Source organism: Trachemys scripta, chromosome 7, assembly GCF_013100865.1.
Source record: "Trachemys scripta elegans isolate TJP31775 chromosome 7, CAS_Tse_1.0, whole genome shotgun sequence".
In the NCBI taxonomy this organism is placed as follows: Eukaryota; Metazoa; Chordata; order Testudines; family Emydidae; genus Trachemys; species Trachemys scripta.
The window spans coordinates 50,734,157-50,751,974 of NC_048304.1; the positions used below are offsets into that span (position 1 = coordinate 50,734,157).

The 17,818-nt window shown below is 51.5% G+C and overlaps 1 protein-coding gene across 1 annotated transcript in view; it reads left to right on the forward strand.

Moving 5' to 3' along the window:
- BSN (bassoon presynaptic cytomatrix protein) overlaps window positions 1-17,818 on the forward strand; it is a 450,473-nt gene that overhangs the window by 33,248 nt on the left and 399,407 nt on the right.

The following is a 17,818-nucleotide window of genomic DNA, read 5'->3' on the forward strand; positions in this document are numbered from 1 at the left end:
CCCCCCCTTTTTGACTGACCTCCTCCCCCCTGCAACAAGCCCCCAGCTTTGTCCCTGCTGCTTACCCATTTGCCCCTCCCCCTTGCCCCAGCCCCTCGCTAGCTCCAGTTTGTTTGCCTGCCCCGCCCTTTCCCTCTGCAGCCTTTGTTTGACCCGCCCCAGCCTCCAAAGCTAGCCTTGTGGTTCCTCTGCCCCATTTCCCACCTGGTTACTCCCTTCCCCTTGCGGTCCCCTTGCCCTGATTTGCCCCTCCCCTCGTGCACCCATGTCCCCTCCTATGCGCTTGTAACACTCCCCGTTTTAGTTTAATTCTATCTCACTGCACCCCCCCCCCAATGCTGTTATTTCCTCCCTTCCTTGGTGCAACAAGAGGAGCCGGAAACCTTCCCTGAGTCAGTGACTGACCCCTAGCCCTTGATAGCCCCCCCCATCCACCCCCCCCTTTTTTGGCGCCCTCCTCCCCTGCCTACAGCCTAGCGGGGAGGAGTGGTCGACCTGCTTCCCCTTTCCCTACCCCCCTCCAGTGTTTGCTCTCCCCCCGTCCTCATTATGGCTGGGGACGAGGAGAGTGAGACCCCTCGGACAGACCCTGTTGCCCCTCCTCCACCCGCCCCACCATCATCCCCCCCAGCCTCTACCTCAACCGCCGCTGCCGAGCCACCTACTACCATCCCTGCTGGAGCGCCAGCAGCGGTGGGTAACGAGGTGACCTCCACTGCTGCCACGTCCCTCGCCCCCTCTGACTCTGGGGGAGTCCCCCCAGCCAGCAGGAAGGGCCAGGGCACGAAGAAGGGTAAAGGCCCCGCTAAAAAAGCCAGGCCCTCCATGGCAGGGGGTGCCCCCACTGCCGCGGCCCTGCAACAAGCCGCGGCGTCCCTCCCTGCTGTTCCCTCCACCAGCTCTATTGGTGTCCCACCCCCAGCTCCCAGGGCATACGCCCAGGTGGCGGCGGCCCCCCCACCTGCTGTTATGTCATCTCCCCCATCCACCGCCTCTGCTACCATCTATAGCGGCCGGGGCCCCTTCCCCACCTTGACCAGGAAGCATGGTGTCCGTTGCCTCCTGGTACCAACCTCGCCCCACGTGGAGACCTACGTGCAGGCGTTGGCGAGGGTGGTGGGGCCCACAGCCATTGTGGCGGCCTCCAAGATGTACAGAAAGGTCGTCTTCTTCCTAGCATCGGAGGCCGCCGCCCAGGAGGCAGTGGAGAAGGGCCTGGTGGTGGGGGGCGTGTATATCCCCCTGGAGCCGCTAGAAGACCTGGGCGCCCGACTGGTCCTGACTTCTGTCCCTCCCTTCCTTCCAAATGCCGGCCTGTTACCTGCCCTCTCTACCCTGGGGAGGCCGATCTCTGTGGTCAGCCCTCTACCATTGGGCTGCAAAGACCCCGCCCTCCGTCACGTCCTCTCGTTCCGCCGGCAGGTCCATTTACAACTGCCGCCGGCGGCACGTGATGGTGAGGCGCTCGAGGGGTCCTTCTTGGTCCCCTACCAGGGGGCCCGCTACCGGGTACATTATTCAACGGGGGAGGCCCGGTGCTACCTCTGCTGGGCGATGGGACACGTCCGGAGGGACTGCCCTTTGGCCCGGCACGGAGGGACATCCGGGACCCCCGAACACCGGCAGGGCGCCGGCCCTGTCATCGCCGGCTCCCCTAGCTGCCCGGCGCCCGAAGCCGCCCCTCCTCCTTTCCGGCCCACCAATGCTCCCGCTCGGGCCCAAGGGGTATCTTCCCCCAGTGCGCCTAGACGAGCGAGAGGGCCCCGCCTCTGCCGCCTGCGATCTGGCGGGGCCTGTGGAGGAGGGTGAGGTAGGGATATCGCCGGGCATAGAAGAGGGCATGCTCCAGAGAGAATCCTCCTTCCTACATGCTGCCCCACCATTGCCTCCCCGAGTCCCTAAGCTTTCGCTCTTGCTCCCTTGACCCAACTCCTGTTAGCCAGCCCCCAGATGATGCCATGGAGGGCTGGTCCTTAGTACAGGGGAAGCGGGGCAAGCGGAAGGCTCGAGCTCCACTCCTTCCATCTGATGCGGTAGCCCCCCAGAAGACCAGAAAGGGGGGAACCGATGCTGAACCTTCCGCTTTGCCCCCGGGTGGGTTTTGTCCACCATTGCCGGCTAGGGAAGATGTGGCAGCATCGGAGGAAATCACTACCCCTCCTCCGGTGTCCCTTCCTATGGAAACCCCTGATGGAGCCCCTCTCGCCCCCTTAAAATCTGAAGCCCCTGCACGCACCAAGGTGAGCGTCACTTCGGGTGCAGGAGGGGAGAGCCCTGGGGTGGTGGAAGGTGATCTCCCTTCCATTTATGAGGAGATCGAGGCCCTGGGTCTGACCCCGGTTACCCAGGGGGAGGACGACCCTCTGCCAGCGGGCCTCGATCTGAGCGACCTCGCCTCGGCCCCCCTTTCCCCGTATTCCGTCCCCTTACCCACTGCTTCCACTCCCGCCTCCGAGGAGCCCCTGGACTCTTCCACCATCCCAGCTGTAGATGGCATCCCGCTAGCGGCCGCCGAACTCTTGAGGCGACGGCCAGTGCCACGCAACCGGGACCCGAGTCGCCAGGGGACTCCCTCATGGCTGAGGGACAGCCGACCTCCTTTCCGGGTGGGGGCCCCATCATTGATTCTCCACCTACGGATGCCGTGGCCTTACCATCTGCCTTGGAGCATGAGTCCGGCATCGCCGAGGGCCCACCTCCCTCCCTGCAAATCCCTGAGCCCCTTTGTGGGGTGCCAGCCCCCCACCCAGTGGCCTGGCTGCTGAGGCCCCCGATCCCACTATCGCCCCTTCCCCTGTCCCTATTCCTGACTCCGACTCTGCCCCTGTCACCAACCCCAGCCCTGTCCCCTCCACTTCCCATGATGCTATTGCCGCCTCTGGGGTTGTCTCCTTTCATATCCCAGAGGATGACTCCCAAGGAGCGGCCTTTGTTTTTCCCTTTCCCGACCCACCGGGGCTGCTATTTTCCCTCCGCCGCCCCCCATTGAGTCAGGGTCTGAGGCGGGCCACGTGGCGCCAGCCCATCGGACGCCACGTCGAGGGTCTGCCCCCTGCTTGCCCGTCTCGGTGGGCCACGGGGCTGTGACAGGGGCCCCGCTGGGGGATAGCCATAGATCAATAACCCCACCCCCCCATACGCTGAGAGAGGAGCTATGGGACTTCTTTGAGGACGTCCGTGGCTCCCGCAACAAGGTACAGCTTGCACTCCAGCGATGGGGGGATTTCCATCAGATCCTCCGGGCCGCGAGGGCCCTCATGGGGGAGGGTAAGAGGACCAGGAGGCAGGCCGCCGCGGCCTACCAACAGGTCCGCCTCTTCCATGATTCCTTAATCGCTTATGGGGTATGTCACAGACTGTTGCGCGGCCCGACGGAGGCCGTGGGTGTCTCTGCTTACGAGGATCCCCCCCAGCCCTCCTCATGGCACCGATCATCTTCGCAACATTAAACACCCGGGGCTGTAGGATGGGTCTCCGCAGGAGCCAGGTGCTCTCCTTCCTTCGGGAGGGGGGGTACTCTGTGATTTTCCTGCAGGAGACCCATACGGATCCGGCCGCTGAAGTTAGCTGGCGGCTGGAGTGGGGGGACAGGGTCTATTTTAGCCACCTCACAGTTGGTACGGCTGGAGTGGCGACCCTGTTCTCCCCCGACCTACGGCCCGAGGTGCGGGGGGTCACCGAGGCTGTGCCGGGCCGCCTGCTGCACCTCCGGGTCCGCATGGAGGGGCTTGTAGTTATTCTCGTCAACGTTTACGCCCCGACATTGGGCCCGGAGAGGTTGCGTTTTTATCAGCAGGCGTCCGCCTTCCTCGGCACCTTGGATCCTCGCGAGTGCCTGGTCCTGGGCGGGGACTTTAACGCCACCCTTGAGGAACGGGACCGCTCGGGGACCGAGCAGCACCAGGCCGCCGCGGACGTCCTCCGGGAGATCGTCGAACATCACTCCCTGGTGGACGTCTGGCGCGACCACCACCCGGATGACGTTTCGACATTCACTTTTGTCCGTGTGGAGGTCCATCGGTCGTACCACTCCCAGTTGGACCGCATCTATATGTCACGCTTCCATCTTTCCCGGGCCCACTCCTCCAGCGTCCGGCCGGCCCCTTTTTCAGATCACCATCTAGCCACCGTGACAGCCTCTCTCTGCGCGGAGAGGCCGGGGCCGGCCTATTGGCACTTTAATAATAGCTTGTTGGAGGATGTGGGCTTCGTGGCGTCCTTCCGGGAGTTCTGGCTAGCCTGGCGAGGGCAGCGGCGTGCCTTTCCCTCGGCGCGATGGTGGTGGGACCTGGGGAGGGTGCGCATCCAGCTCTTCTGCCGTGACTACACCCGGGGCGCCAGCCGACGGAGGGATGCGGCGATAGGGCAGTTGGGAGGTCTTAGAGCTGGAGAGGCGTCTGGCTGCCAGCCCCGGTGATCCATCCCTCTGCGGCACGTGCCGGGAGAAGCGGGAAGAGCTGCGGACCCTCGAGGAGCATCGGGCCCGAGGTGCCTTTGTTCACTCCCGCATCCGCCTCCTTCGGGAGATGGATCGCGGTTCCCGCTTCTACGCCCTGGAGAAAAAGAGGGGGGGCTAAAAAGCACGTCACCTGCCTTCTAGCAGAGGATGGCACCCCCCTCACGGATCCGGCGGAAATGTGCGGGAGGGCCAGGGCCTTCTACGCAGGCCTTTTCTCCCCGGATCCGACCGATCCTAACGCTTGCAGAATGCTCTGGGATGAACTCCCGACGGTCAGCGCGGGCGACCGAGACCGGCTGGAGCTGCCTCTCACTCTGGCCGAGTTCTCGGAAGCCCTCCGCCGCATGCCCACCAATAAATCTCCGGGCATGGATGGGCTGACTGTGGAGTTCTACCACGTGTTTTGGGACGTCCTCGGCCCGGACCTTGTCACCGTCTGGGCCGAGTCCTTGCAGGGTGGGGTCCTCCCTCTTTCGTGCAGGCGAGCCGTGCTGACCTTATTGCCGAAGAAGGGGGACCTCCGCGATATACGGAATTGGCGTCCCATCTCGCTCCTCAGCATGGACTATTAAAATCGTAGTGAAGGCCATCTCGCTGCGGCTAGGGTCCGTGTTGGAGGACGTGATCCACCCAGACCAGACCTACACCATCCCAGGCTGCACCATCTTCGACAACTTGTATCTAGTCCGGGACCTCTTGGAACTCGGGTGTAGGGATGGTCTGTCATTCGCCCTCCTGTCCCTGGATCAGGAGAAGGCGTTCGACAGGGTGGACCACGGGTATATCCTGGGCACGCTGCAAGCATTTGGCTTCGGACCCCAGTTTGTGGGTTTTCTCCAGGTGCTGTATGCCTCCGCAGAGTGTTTGGTCAGGCTCAACTGGATCCTGACCGAACCGGTCATCTTCGGGCGAGGAGTACGTCAAGGGTGCCCCCTCTTGGGCCAGCTGTACACTCTGGCGATCGAGCCCTTCCTCTGTCTCCTCCGTAGGAGGTTGGCGGGGTTGGTGCTGCGGGAGCCGTAGCTGCGGCTGGTCCTTTCGGCGTACGCCGACAACGTGCTCTTCGTGGTCCAGGACCCGGGCGACTTGGTGCGGGTAGAGGCTTGCCAGACCATCTATTCGGCGGCCTCCTCCGCCTGGGTCAACTGGGTCAAGAGCTCTGGCCTGGTGGTAGGGGACGGGTGGCAGGCGAGCTCCCTCCCACCCGCGCTTTAGGCCGTCCGGTGGAGCGCAGGTCCGCTGCTTTATCTCGGCGTTTACCTTTCTGCCACGCACCCGTCTCCGCTGGAGAACTGGCTAGGTTTAGAGGGCAGGGTGTCGGAGCGGCTCCGGAAATGGACAGGACTGCTCCGGTGTCTCTCCCTTCAAGGGAGAGCACTGGTGCTCAATCAACTGGCCCTGTCCATGCTCTGGTACCGGCCCAATACCCTGGTCTCGGCCCCGGGTTTCCTGGCCAACCTCCGGACGTCGATTCTGGAGTTCTTTTGGCCAGGACTGCACTGGGTCTCTGCGGGGGTTCTCCATCTACCCCTGGAGGAGGGAGGGCAGGGCCTGAAGTGTTTGTATGCTCAGGTCCATGTCTTCCGCCTCCAGGCCCTGCAGAGGCTCCTTTATGGTACAGGTAGTCCGGCGTGGAGCGTATTGGCGCACGCCTTCCTGCGCCGCTTCCGAGGGCTCCGATATGACCGGCAGCTCTTTTGTCTCCATCCAAGAGGTCTTCCGTGAGACCTCTCCGGGCTGCCGGTCTTCTACCAGGACCTCCTCCGGACCTGGAAACTGTTCTCAGTGACCAGGTCCGTGGAAGCCACCGTGGGGGCAGATCTCCTCGCGGAGCCCCTGCTACACAACCCCCAGCTCCGTGTGCAAGTGGCGGAGTCCCCCCTGGTGCGCCAGAGGTTGGTCCTGGCAGAAGTCACCAAAGTCGGAGACCTATGACCAGGGAGATTGGCTGGATCCCCTGACGATCGCTCAGCACAAATGAACTTTACTAAAATAAGACAGGAGATCTACATTACACACTTCACCTCTCTACAAAGGAAAAAGGACCGTAAGCTGTCTAAAATCCTACCTGCCACATGGGGCCACAATAGGGGTATCCCAACTCACCCAGCAATATCGTCAATTTATCCAGCTACACACTCAACCCAGCAGAAGAGTCTGTCCTATCTCGGGGACTCTCTTTTTGCCCCAGCACCCCCACGAACATGATACAGTTCTGCGGTGATCTGGAAGCCTACTTTCGCCGCCTCCGACTCAAAGAATACTTTCAAGATAACACTGAACAGCGCACTGATACACAGATACCTTCCTTTGTTGTTGGTGGGAGGAAGAACTCCACATGGACTCCTCCTGAGGGTCGAAATGACAGTCTGGACCTATACATAGAATGCTTCCGCCGACGTGCACAGGCAGAAATTGTGGAAAAACAACATCGGTTGCCTCATAACCTAAGTCGTGCAGAACGCAATGCCATCCACAGCCTCAGAAAGCACCCTGACATTATCATCAAAGAGGCTGATAAAGGAGGTGCTGTTGTCATCATGAACAGGTCTGACTACCAGCAGGAGGCTGCCAGACAACTCTCCAATACCAAATTCTACAGGCCACTTTCCTCAGATCCCACTGAGGAATACACTAAGAAACTGCACCATCTACTCAGGACACTCCCTACACTAACACAGGAACAAATCAACATACCCTTAGAGCTCTGACCGGGGTTATTCTATCTACTACCTAAGATCCACAAACCTGGAAATCCTGGACACCCCATCATCTCGGGCATTGGCGCTCTCACTGAAGGACTGTCTCGATATGTGGACTCCCTACTCAGACCCTACACCACCAGCACTCCCAGCTATCTCCGTGACACCACAGATTTCCTGAGAAAACTACAATGCATTGGTGACCTCCCAGAAAACACCATCCTAGCCACCGTGGATGTAGAGGCTCTCTACACAAACATCCCACACACAGATGGAATACAAGCTGTCAGGAACAGTATCCCTGATGATGACACAGCACAACTTATTCCTGAGCTTTGTGATTTTATCCTCACGCCCAATTATTTCAAACTTGGTGACAATATATACCTCCAGACCAGTGGCACCGCTATGGGCACCCGTATGGCCCCACAATATGCCAACATTTTTATGGCTGACCTGGAACAACGCTTCCTCAGCTCTCGTCCACTCATGCCCCTTCTCTACCTACGCTATATTGATGACATCTTCATCATTTGGACCCATGGGAAGGAGACCCTGGAAGAATTCCACCATGATTTCAACAGCTTCCACCCCACCATCAACCTCAGCCTGGACCAATCTACACGGGAGGTCCACTTCCTAGACACCACCGTACAAATAAGCGATGGCCACATTAACACCACCCTATACCGAAAACCCACCGACCGCTACGCCTATCTTCATGCCTCTAGCTTCCACCCCGGTCACACCACACGATCCATCGTCTTCAGCCAAGCACTGAGGTACAATCGCATCTGCTCCAACCCCTCAGACAGAGACCAACACCTACAAGATCTTCACCAAGCATTCTCAAAACTATGATACCCACACAAGGAAATAAAGAAACAAATCAACAGAGCCAGATGTGTACCCAGAAGCCTCCTGCTACAAGACAGGCCCAAAAGAGAAACCAACAGATCTCCATTGGCCATCACCTACAGTCCTCAGCTTAAACCTCTCCAACGCATCATCAGTGATCTACAACCCATCCTGGACAATGATCCCTCGCTTTCAGTTACCTTGGGAGGCAGGCCAGTCCTCGCCCACAGACAACTCACCAACCTGAAGCATATTCTCACCAGCAACCACGCACCGCACCATAACAACTCTAACTCAGGAACCAACCCATGCAACAAACCTCGATGCCAACTCTGCCCACATATCTACACCAGCAACACCATCACAGGACCTAACCAGATCAGCTAAAACATCACCGGCTCATTCACCTGCACATCCACCAATGTTATATATGCCATCATATGCCAGCAATGCCCCTCTGCTATGTACATTGGCCAAACTGGACAGTCACTACGCAAGAGGATAAATGGACACAAGTCAGATATCAGGAATGGCAAAATACAAAAACCTGTAGGAGAACACTTCAGCCTCCCTGGCCACACAATAGCAGATGTAAAGGTAGCCATCTTACAGCAAAAAAAACTTCAGGACCAGACTCCAAAGAGAAACTGCTGAGCTCCAGTTCATTTGCAAATTTGACACATCAGATCAGGATTAAACAAAGACTGTGAATGACTATCCAACTACAGAAGCAGTTTCTCCTCCCTTGGTGTTCACACCTCAACTGCTAGCAGAGCACCTCACCCTCCCTGATTGCACTAACCTCGTTATCTCCATACTGATTTATACCTGCCTCTGGAGATTTCCATTACTTGCATCTGAAGAAGTGAGGTTCTTACCCACGAAAGCTTATGCTCCCAATACTTCTGTTAGTCTTAAAGGTGCCACAGGACCCTCTGTTGCTTTCTAGTGCTTTAGTGTCTGATATTGTTTCTGAGAATCAGTGTTTTTGTGAATCACTTATTACCTGATCTAAAGTCCATTGAGTTCACTGGGCTTTGGATAAGTTCGTAATGCAGGCCTATTCACATCTCCAACACCTATGAGTCTTCAATTCCTACTTTGTATATATCCTGGTGAAATCCTGGCCTCACTGAAGTCAGTGGAAAAACTGTCCTTGACTTCAGTGGGACCAGGATTTCATGCAGAGTTTGGAGTCAAATATACCTGAAAATTATTTTGTGGTGAAACAGAAGACAGATCCATTTTTTTGTAACTTGTGTATCCGGGATCGGGAGGTAGGGCAGAATCCCTAATTCCCGCCTCCATTTACTTTGAAATGCTTCCATGCTTTGTGTCCTTAGTTAAACAAGCACATATTGACATGGTCATCTGACAGAGTGCCCGTTTTTTCCTATGCATTTTTGCAAGTCTGGCAATTTCAATACTGATATTGCACTGGGGCCTCCCATCCAAGTACTGCCCAGGCCTTACCCTATATAGCTTATGAGATCAGAGGGCTGGACATGGGAGTAGTGGAGAAAAGGCTATGAATGTATTATCTGATTTATAGGGAATTAATGTATATGCTTTTATAAGAGGCCCCATCTCTTCTCTCCCTGTTCCCCAACCACAGCAGGTCACTCTGCATTGTGTACCATTAAAAAATAAACAGTTTTAGAAAACCTTCATGCTTCAGGGATTAAACCAGCCTCTATCTGTTGGGGATCAGGAGAAAAATTTCCCTGGAGCAGTTTATCTCAGAACTGTCTGTTGCAAGGTTTCTGCACCTTCCCATGAAGTATCTGGTACCAGCTGCTCTTGGTGACAGGTTACTGGACTAAACAGACTACTGGCCTGATCCAGTTTGGGACTCCTCTGTTCTTGTGTCTTCCAGCTCTGAATAATTCCATGTTTGAAGCAGCCCTCTACAATTTGGATGGATGCCATGAAGGAGTTCTAGGTTATATTCATGCATTTTCTATTCTTACTGTACAGCATTGCTCACAAGGTTCTCCTCTGCTCTTGTGACCTTACACGCTATTCATTTTCCCAGCTGTGAAGCAGATTTTAATCTGAGATGCTTGGCATGCACACTGTATTTTAACTTGAAAAAGCTATTACTTTACTCATGCAGAAATATTTAAAGAATATTGAATTTTTTCCTCTTCAGAGCGGGTGTCAGGCTGAAAAATACAGGGGTTCAAAATGCAAATCTCTCCCCTTAATGGGCCACAGTAAACTTTTAAAGAATATTATATAACTGGCCTTCAGAAGAGAGGATATAAGAACCTCATAAGGGACAAATTATATATTCATATAACACACACAACAACTGATGATTGGTTTTATGTCCTCTAACATTAGAGTTTATAGCTCTCGTACCTTTTAATCCTATCAGATGTAACTGTGGATGTACTTGCTATCCATATAGATGTCTAATTCTTTTTAAAATCCTACTAAATGCTTGGCTTCAATAACATCTTGTGGCAATGAGTTCCACACGATAATTATGGCTTGTGTTTTTAAAAAAGCTACCTTAGGTAGAAGTGCTGCCTATTTGGTCTGGCTGTGGGCCAGTCACTGCCTCAGTTTCTTCTCACTCGGGTTGAATCTCCTGACCTTCCAGCCTGGTTTGGTTGCTGCAGTGACTTGGCTTTCCACCCAAGTCATAAAAGGAAAAAGTCCACCCCTTCCAGGATATCCAAGTCCAAAACAAATAGAGTCTTCTATCCCCAATTTCAAACTGGGCAGAGCCCATCCTTCCTGACATTCAGTCTGTCTTCCCTCCTCACACTTCAAAGGCTGCTCAGCCCACTGTCTGGGCTTTGCTCTCACCCCTCCAGCTCTTCTGTGCTCCTTTTGAGTCTCTTCCTACTTGCTACTGAGCAGCAACTCCCAGGGCTTCCTCCCTGGAGTCTCCCTGCTCTCCCCATGCTTCTGTTTTATCTCCACCCCAGAGGCATGATTGAGCCACATGATCTACCTGTTATGGGACTTTGCTCATTTGCTCCCCTTGGGAGGTGAGCTACCTATGGCACAAGTGGGGCTGGATCCATCTCCTTGTAAAGGGACAGTCATCCTGTGACACCTTGTATTCTTAAATTTGCTGCCTTTCCGGTCCATTGAAAGCTTGCCAGAAGCAAAGCATCTCATGTAGCAAGCCCCTTGCTAGTCCTGTAACAGTTAATTGAAGTTCAACTAAAAATGGCCGCACAGGCTTTTAAATGCCACAACAAAATAAGCAATTTGTCACATGCTTCAATCTTGCTGCACCATCATTTATTAGGCTCTGCCATTGGTGTTTTGGGTTAGGACATGGATGCTCCTCTCCTGTCCACCTTCACCCAGCACTTCCCCTTAGAAGAAGCAGGCAAGCCTTCTTATCTTGGTAAGTCCTGATTGGCTACTGCCTCCTCCCAGCCTTCTGGGGCTTAGACTAGATGACACTTGTGATCCCTTCTAACTCTATGATTCTAGCCCCTGGAGGACCAAGTCTTGTTGATTCTACTAGTACCAGAGCCTGAGTGACTTCTCTAGGCAGTGCTCAAAGGTCTAAACTCATTGCCTCTCTTTTCCCAGGTGATATTTTTCCTTCACGCAGGTATGTTAGGATGGTGAAGCCTTCAGTGGCGGTTGGAGGGGGGGCAGAGAGGATTTTGTACACCTATCATGACCCCCCCCTTTTTTTTTGTTATGAGAGAGGACCGCCTAACTTGCCTTCTCTAAATCGTTCATTATTTTTGTGCATCTCTATCACTTCACCTCTTACTGGTCTTTTCCTTAAACAAAATATTCCAATTCTCTGTCATCTCTTCTCATTTGGAAGTGTTTCCATGACACTAATAATTTTTGCAGTCTCTGGCTTGGGCCTTAATGGGGTGACCAGAGGTAAAAACTCACTATTGATTTATAGAATGGCATATTTCACTAATATTCCCTAAACTTTAAATACAAATTACTTGTTTGCCTTTTTGACCACTACTGCATGCTGTCAGGGTTCCCTCCCCACTCTGAACTCTGGGGTACAGATATGGGGACCCGCATGTAAGACTGCCTAATCTTATTTCTACCATTTTAGATTAAAACTTCCCCAAGGCACAAATCCTTTCCTTGTCCTTGGATGGTATTGCTGCTACCATCAAGTGATTTTGACAAAAATCCAGGAAAAAGGGCCACTTGGAGTCCCTGTTTCCCCCAATCCCCTACACCCCTTTCCTGGGGAGGCTTGAGAATAATATACTAACCAGTTGGTTACAAAGTGAGCACAGACCAACCCCCTGGGTTTTTAGGACACTGAAAATCAATCAGACTCTTAAAAGAAGAATGTTATTTAAAAAAAAAAAAAAAAAGAATCACACCTGTAAAATCAGGATGGAAGGTAACTTTGAAAATAAAAATAAATAAAAAGATTTAAAACATAGAGGATTCCTCTCTGACTTTGCTTTCCAGTTACAAAAGAGGAATGAAATTATCTCTAAGCATAGGAAAAATTCACAAGCTAAAACAAAAGATAACCTAACGCACTTCCTTGCCTTACTTACAATTTTTGTAATTTTAAATGGATCATTTCAGGTATCTTTTCAGAAGATGGTTTACCTGCTTGATTTCTTCCCCCCCCCCCACCTCTCTAGAGAGGGAACAACAAAGAGAGACCAAACAAAACCTCTCCCCCTCCTCCCACCCGATTTGAAAGTATCTTCTTTCCTTATTGGTCCTTTTGGTTAGGTGCCAACCAGGTTATTTGAGCTTCTTAACCCCTTACAGGTAAAGTGATTCTATACCTCTGTCCAGGAGAGATTTTATGTTACTGCATACATAAAGGTTGTTACCCTTCCCTTTACATTTATGACATGCCTCCCAAATCACAGACGGGGCTGGATAGCCTGATTCACACTGGCTGAGATTTCTTCCTGGAGTTCTAGGAGAAAACAGAGTTAATAAGATACATGCACCTTTAGATATACTACTGATTATATAAAAACTAACAATATTTCCCACATTTCAAGGATGATTTTAACCAGTTGATTCTGGGAAACTTTCACAGGAGGGTGCATCAACCACTTTGTTAGAAGCGCCTGAAATGTGTTGTATTTCAAAATAAAAATCTTGGAGAGCTAAACTCCACTGAAGAAGTTTTTTTTCTTATTTTCCTTGATGGTATGAAGCCACTTCAGCGCAGCATGGTCAATTTGCAGGTGGAAACGCCGTCCCCAAATGTATGGGCGTAGCTTTTCCAGAGCGTATACAATGGCGTAACATTCCTTTTTGGTGATTGACCAGTGGCTTTCCCTCTCAGACAGTTTTTTGCTGAGAAACACGACAGGATGGAATTCTTGATCTGATCCTTCCTGCATTAAAACTGCTCCCATGCCACTCGGATGCATCTGTGGTTACTAGGAAAGGTTTGTCAAAGTTTGTGGCCCTTAGCACAGGGTCAGACATGAGTATCACTTTAAGCTGGTTAAAGGCCTTCTGACACTCATCAGTCCACTGAACTGCATTTGCCTGTTTCTTTTTGGTTAGATCTGTCAGTGGGGCAGCGATTTGGCTGTAGTGCAGTACAAATTGCCTGTAATAACTGGCCAAGCCTGAGAAGGATTGGACCCGTTTCTTTGACTTTGGGACAGGCCACTTTTGGATAGCATTCACTTTGGCCTGTAGGGGGTTGATAGTTCCTTGACCCACCTGGTGTGCAAGGTAAGTCACTCTGTTTAGGCTTATTTGACATTTTTTAGCCTGAAGTTAGTCCTGCCTCCCTTATGTGTTCAAAGACTTTTTGTAGATGCTCCAGGTGTTTTCTGCCATGAATCAGAAAAGATGGTCACATCGTCAAGGTAGGCAACTGCAGATTCTCCCAATCCCGCTAGGAGACTATCTACAAGTTTCTGGAAGGTGGCGGGTGCATTTCGCAGCCGGAAAGGGAGCACATTAAATTCATACAGCCCTACATGGGTGATGAAGGCTTAATTTTTTTTTTTTGGCGGATTCATCTAGCGGTACTTGCTAGTATCCCTTGGTTAAGTCTAAGGTAGAGATGAACTGGGCACGTCCCACTTTCTCCAATAGCTCATCTGTGCATGGCATTGGATAGTTGTCTCGGTGAGTCACAGTATTTAGCTTATGGTAGTCCACGCAAAAGCATATTTCCCTATCTGGTTTGGGAATTAGAACCACTGGAGATGCCCATGCACTTTTAGAAAGGCGGATTACCCCCATCTGTAGCATGTCCTGGATCTCCCGCTCTATAGCAGTTTTGGCTTGAGGAGACACCCAGTAAGGTTGAGCTCTAATTGGGCGAGCATTACCTATGTCAATGGAGTGGTATGCCCGTTCGGTCCATCCTGGGGTGGCTGAGAACATCGGTGCGAAGCTAGTGCACAGCTCATTGATCTGCTGTCGCAGCATACGTCTGAGGGTCATTGAGAGGTTCACCTCTTCCATGCCACTGTCACTTTTTCCTTCATAGTAGACACCTTCAGACCACTCAGCGTCATCTCCTCCCTGGGCTGTAAACTGACAAACCTTTAATTCTCTGTAATAAAAGGGCTTTAGAGAATTAACATGGTACACTTTAGGCTTTAGGTTTGAGGTGGGGGATGCTATGAGATAGTTAACAGCTCCCAGGTGCTCTTGGATCGTAAATGGCCCATCCCACGATGCTTCCATCTTATGGGCCTGGAGCACCTTCAGGACCATGACCTGGTCCCCTACTTTGAAGGAACGCTCTCTGGCATGTTTATCATACCAGGCCTTTTGCTCTTCCTGAGCATCTTTTAGGTTTTCTCTATCAAGGGCTAAAGAGTTTTGGAGGGTGTTTTGTAGGTTGTTTACAAAGTCCAGAATGTTAGTTCCTGGAGAAGGCGTAAACCCGTTCCATTGCTGCTTCACCAACTGTAATGGCCCCTTAACCTCGTGGCCATACACAAGTTCAAATGGTGAAACCCCTAAACTGGGATATGGTACAGTTCTGTAGGCAAAGAGCAACTGCTGCAACACTAGGTCCCAATCAGTGGAGTGTTCATTTACAAATTTACATATCATGGCCCCCAAAGTTTCATTAAACTTCTCCAGGAGGACCATGAAAAGCCTTTGGGAAGCCTATGGGGTGAATCACTTGGTTGCCACCCCTTACCACCAGAAAGAGTTTCCTTGTATAAAAGTCCTCTTTCTACAATAAACCGGGATCGATTAGAAGAGCTGAGAAGTGGTGGGTTGCTCTGTGCTGCCATCCAAACTCCCTGGAGGCTGTCATCTGCTTCCTGCTTGGCCTGGAATTGTTCCCTTAATGCTGGAGACATCAGTTCCTCATTGGATTGTGGACTTGGGCTTGGTCCCTCTGGAAGCAATGTAGGTGATGGGGCTGTTTCCGTTGACTGTGAACCGCTCTCCGCTGGTCCACTATGTTGTATTTCAGGCTCTGGATGAGCCTCTTGTGATGGTTTATTTGCTGCTGCCAGTGCAGGCTCATTACTTGGGTCTCTGGGTTGATGAATTTGGGGTCCACTAAGGATTGGTGGATAGCTGACACCTGTGCTCCAGTGTCCCTCCACGCAGTAACCTTCTTCTCGCCCAAAATCAGTTTCACTTCACTCTGAGGGTATCTGGGAGGCATCTGGGCCTGGGGACCTTTGGTGTGATTCTGGTGTAATGAACTGCAATCTGTTGGGGTCTTGGGGCAGTTGGCCTTCACATGCCCCAGTTCATTACATTTAAAACATCGTCCAGCTGACTGGTCATTGGGGCGAGGTGGGTTGCCGGAGTCTGGTGTGGTGGGACGATAAGGGGATTGGGGTTTTCCTTGAGATGTAGGTGGGGCCTTGGGCTGCCCCCGGTGGTAGGGTGTTGTTTCGGGTTGCCCCTTCTGATATCCGCTCCAACTGCTACTAGCTTTTTTCTTTTCCGCCACCTCCACCCATTTGGTTCCGATCTCCCCCGCCTCAATCCAGTTTTGGGCTTCCCATCTAGGATGTACCTTTCTATTTCCTCAGGAACACCCTCTAAGAACTGCTCCATTTGCATTAGGAAAGACAGATCTTCCAGAGATTGAACACTTGCTCCTGATATCCAAGCATCCCAATTTTTTACAATGTGGTAGGCATGTCGGGAAAATGCCACATCTGTTTTCCACCTTAGGGCTCTGAACTGCCGACAGGTATGCTCGGGCATTAGCCCCATTCTAATTCTGGCCTTTTTTAAAAAAAAAAGTTCGTAGCTGTTCATGCGTTCTTTAGGCTTTCAGCTGCCACCTCTGCTAAGAGTCCACTGAGTTGCGGCTTCAGCTCCACCCTGTACTGGTCTGTAGAGATGCTGTACCCAAGGCAGGCCCTTTTGAAATTTTCTAAGAAGGCCTCTGTATCCATTGCCTACCTTGTATGTGGGGAACTTTTTAGAATGGGGAGCGGTACCTGGAGAAGGATTGTTAGGGTTATCTGGTAGACGCAGTTTTGTCCTTTCCAGATCTAAGCGCTTCAGCTCTAACTACGTATCCAAGCATTTTGCCTCCTTCCTTTCCTCCGCTTCCAACTCCAAGCGCTTTAAGGCCATTTGTCTTTCATGTTTTTTCTGTCTTCCTTCAGCTTCCAATCTGGCTAATTCTAGTTTCTTTTAGACCTCACTTTCCGTCATCCCAGCCTTCCTGCGCTTAGCCTAGTCTAACCTGAGAACTAGATAGGAAAAAAAAAACCCCAGCTTGTGAATTCCCGTGCAGGAACTTAGCTACTCTGCCATCAGGCAAAGAAAAAAAAACGCCAGCTGCTCTCAGCTTAAAAAAAAGTGTCCTAAAAAAAAAAAATCTGGTTTTCAAGCAGCCAAAAGAAAAAATGTGTCCTTTTAAAATCCTGAGGTCTGTGCTTCTGGTTCAAAATGATCCCACTGCGCTGCCACCATGTCAGTGTTCCCTCCCCATTCTGAACTCCGGGGTACAGATGTGGGCACCTGCATGAAAGACCCCCTAAGCTTATTTCTACCAGCTTAGGTTAAAACTTCCCCAAGGCACAAATCCTTTCCTTGGATGGTATTGTTGCCACCACCAAGTGATTTTGACAAAAATCCAGGAAAAAGGGTCACTTGGAGTCCCTGTTTCCCCAAATATTCCCCCAATCCCCTTCAGCCCCTTTCCTGGGGGGGCTTGAGAATAACCAACTAACCAGTTGGTTACAAAGTGAGCACAGACCAAACCTCTGGGTTTTTAGGACACTGAAAATCAATCAGATTCTTAAAAGAAAAATTTTATTTAAACAACAACAAAAAAAGTAAAAGAATCACACCTGTAAAATCAGGATGGAAGGTAACTTTACAGGGTAAATAAAAAGATTTAAAACACAGAGGATTCCTCTCTGACTTTGCTTTCCAGTTACAAAAGAGGAATGAAATTACCTCTTAGCATAGGGAAAATTCACAAGCTAAAACAAAAGATAATCTAATGCATTTCCTTGTATTTACTTACAATTTTTGTAATTTTAGATGGATCATTTCAGGTATCTTTTCAGAAGATGGTTTACCTGCTTGGTCTCTCTCTCTTTCTAGAGAAGGAACAATAAAGAGAGCCTAAACAAAACCTCCCCCCACACCCCGGTTTGAAAGTATCTTCTTTCCTTATTAGTCCGTTTGGTTAGGTGCTAACCAGGTTATTTTAGCTTCTTAACCCCTTACAGGTAAAGTGATTCTGTACCTTTGGCCAGGAGGGATTTTATGTTACTGCATACATAAAGGTTGTTACCCTTCCCTATATATTTATGACACATACTGAGACTAGGTTTAATTAGGTTGTCAACAATGACACGCAAGTATTTTTCCAAACAGATTATCGTTCATTTAG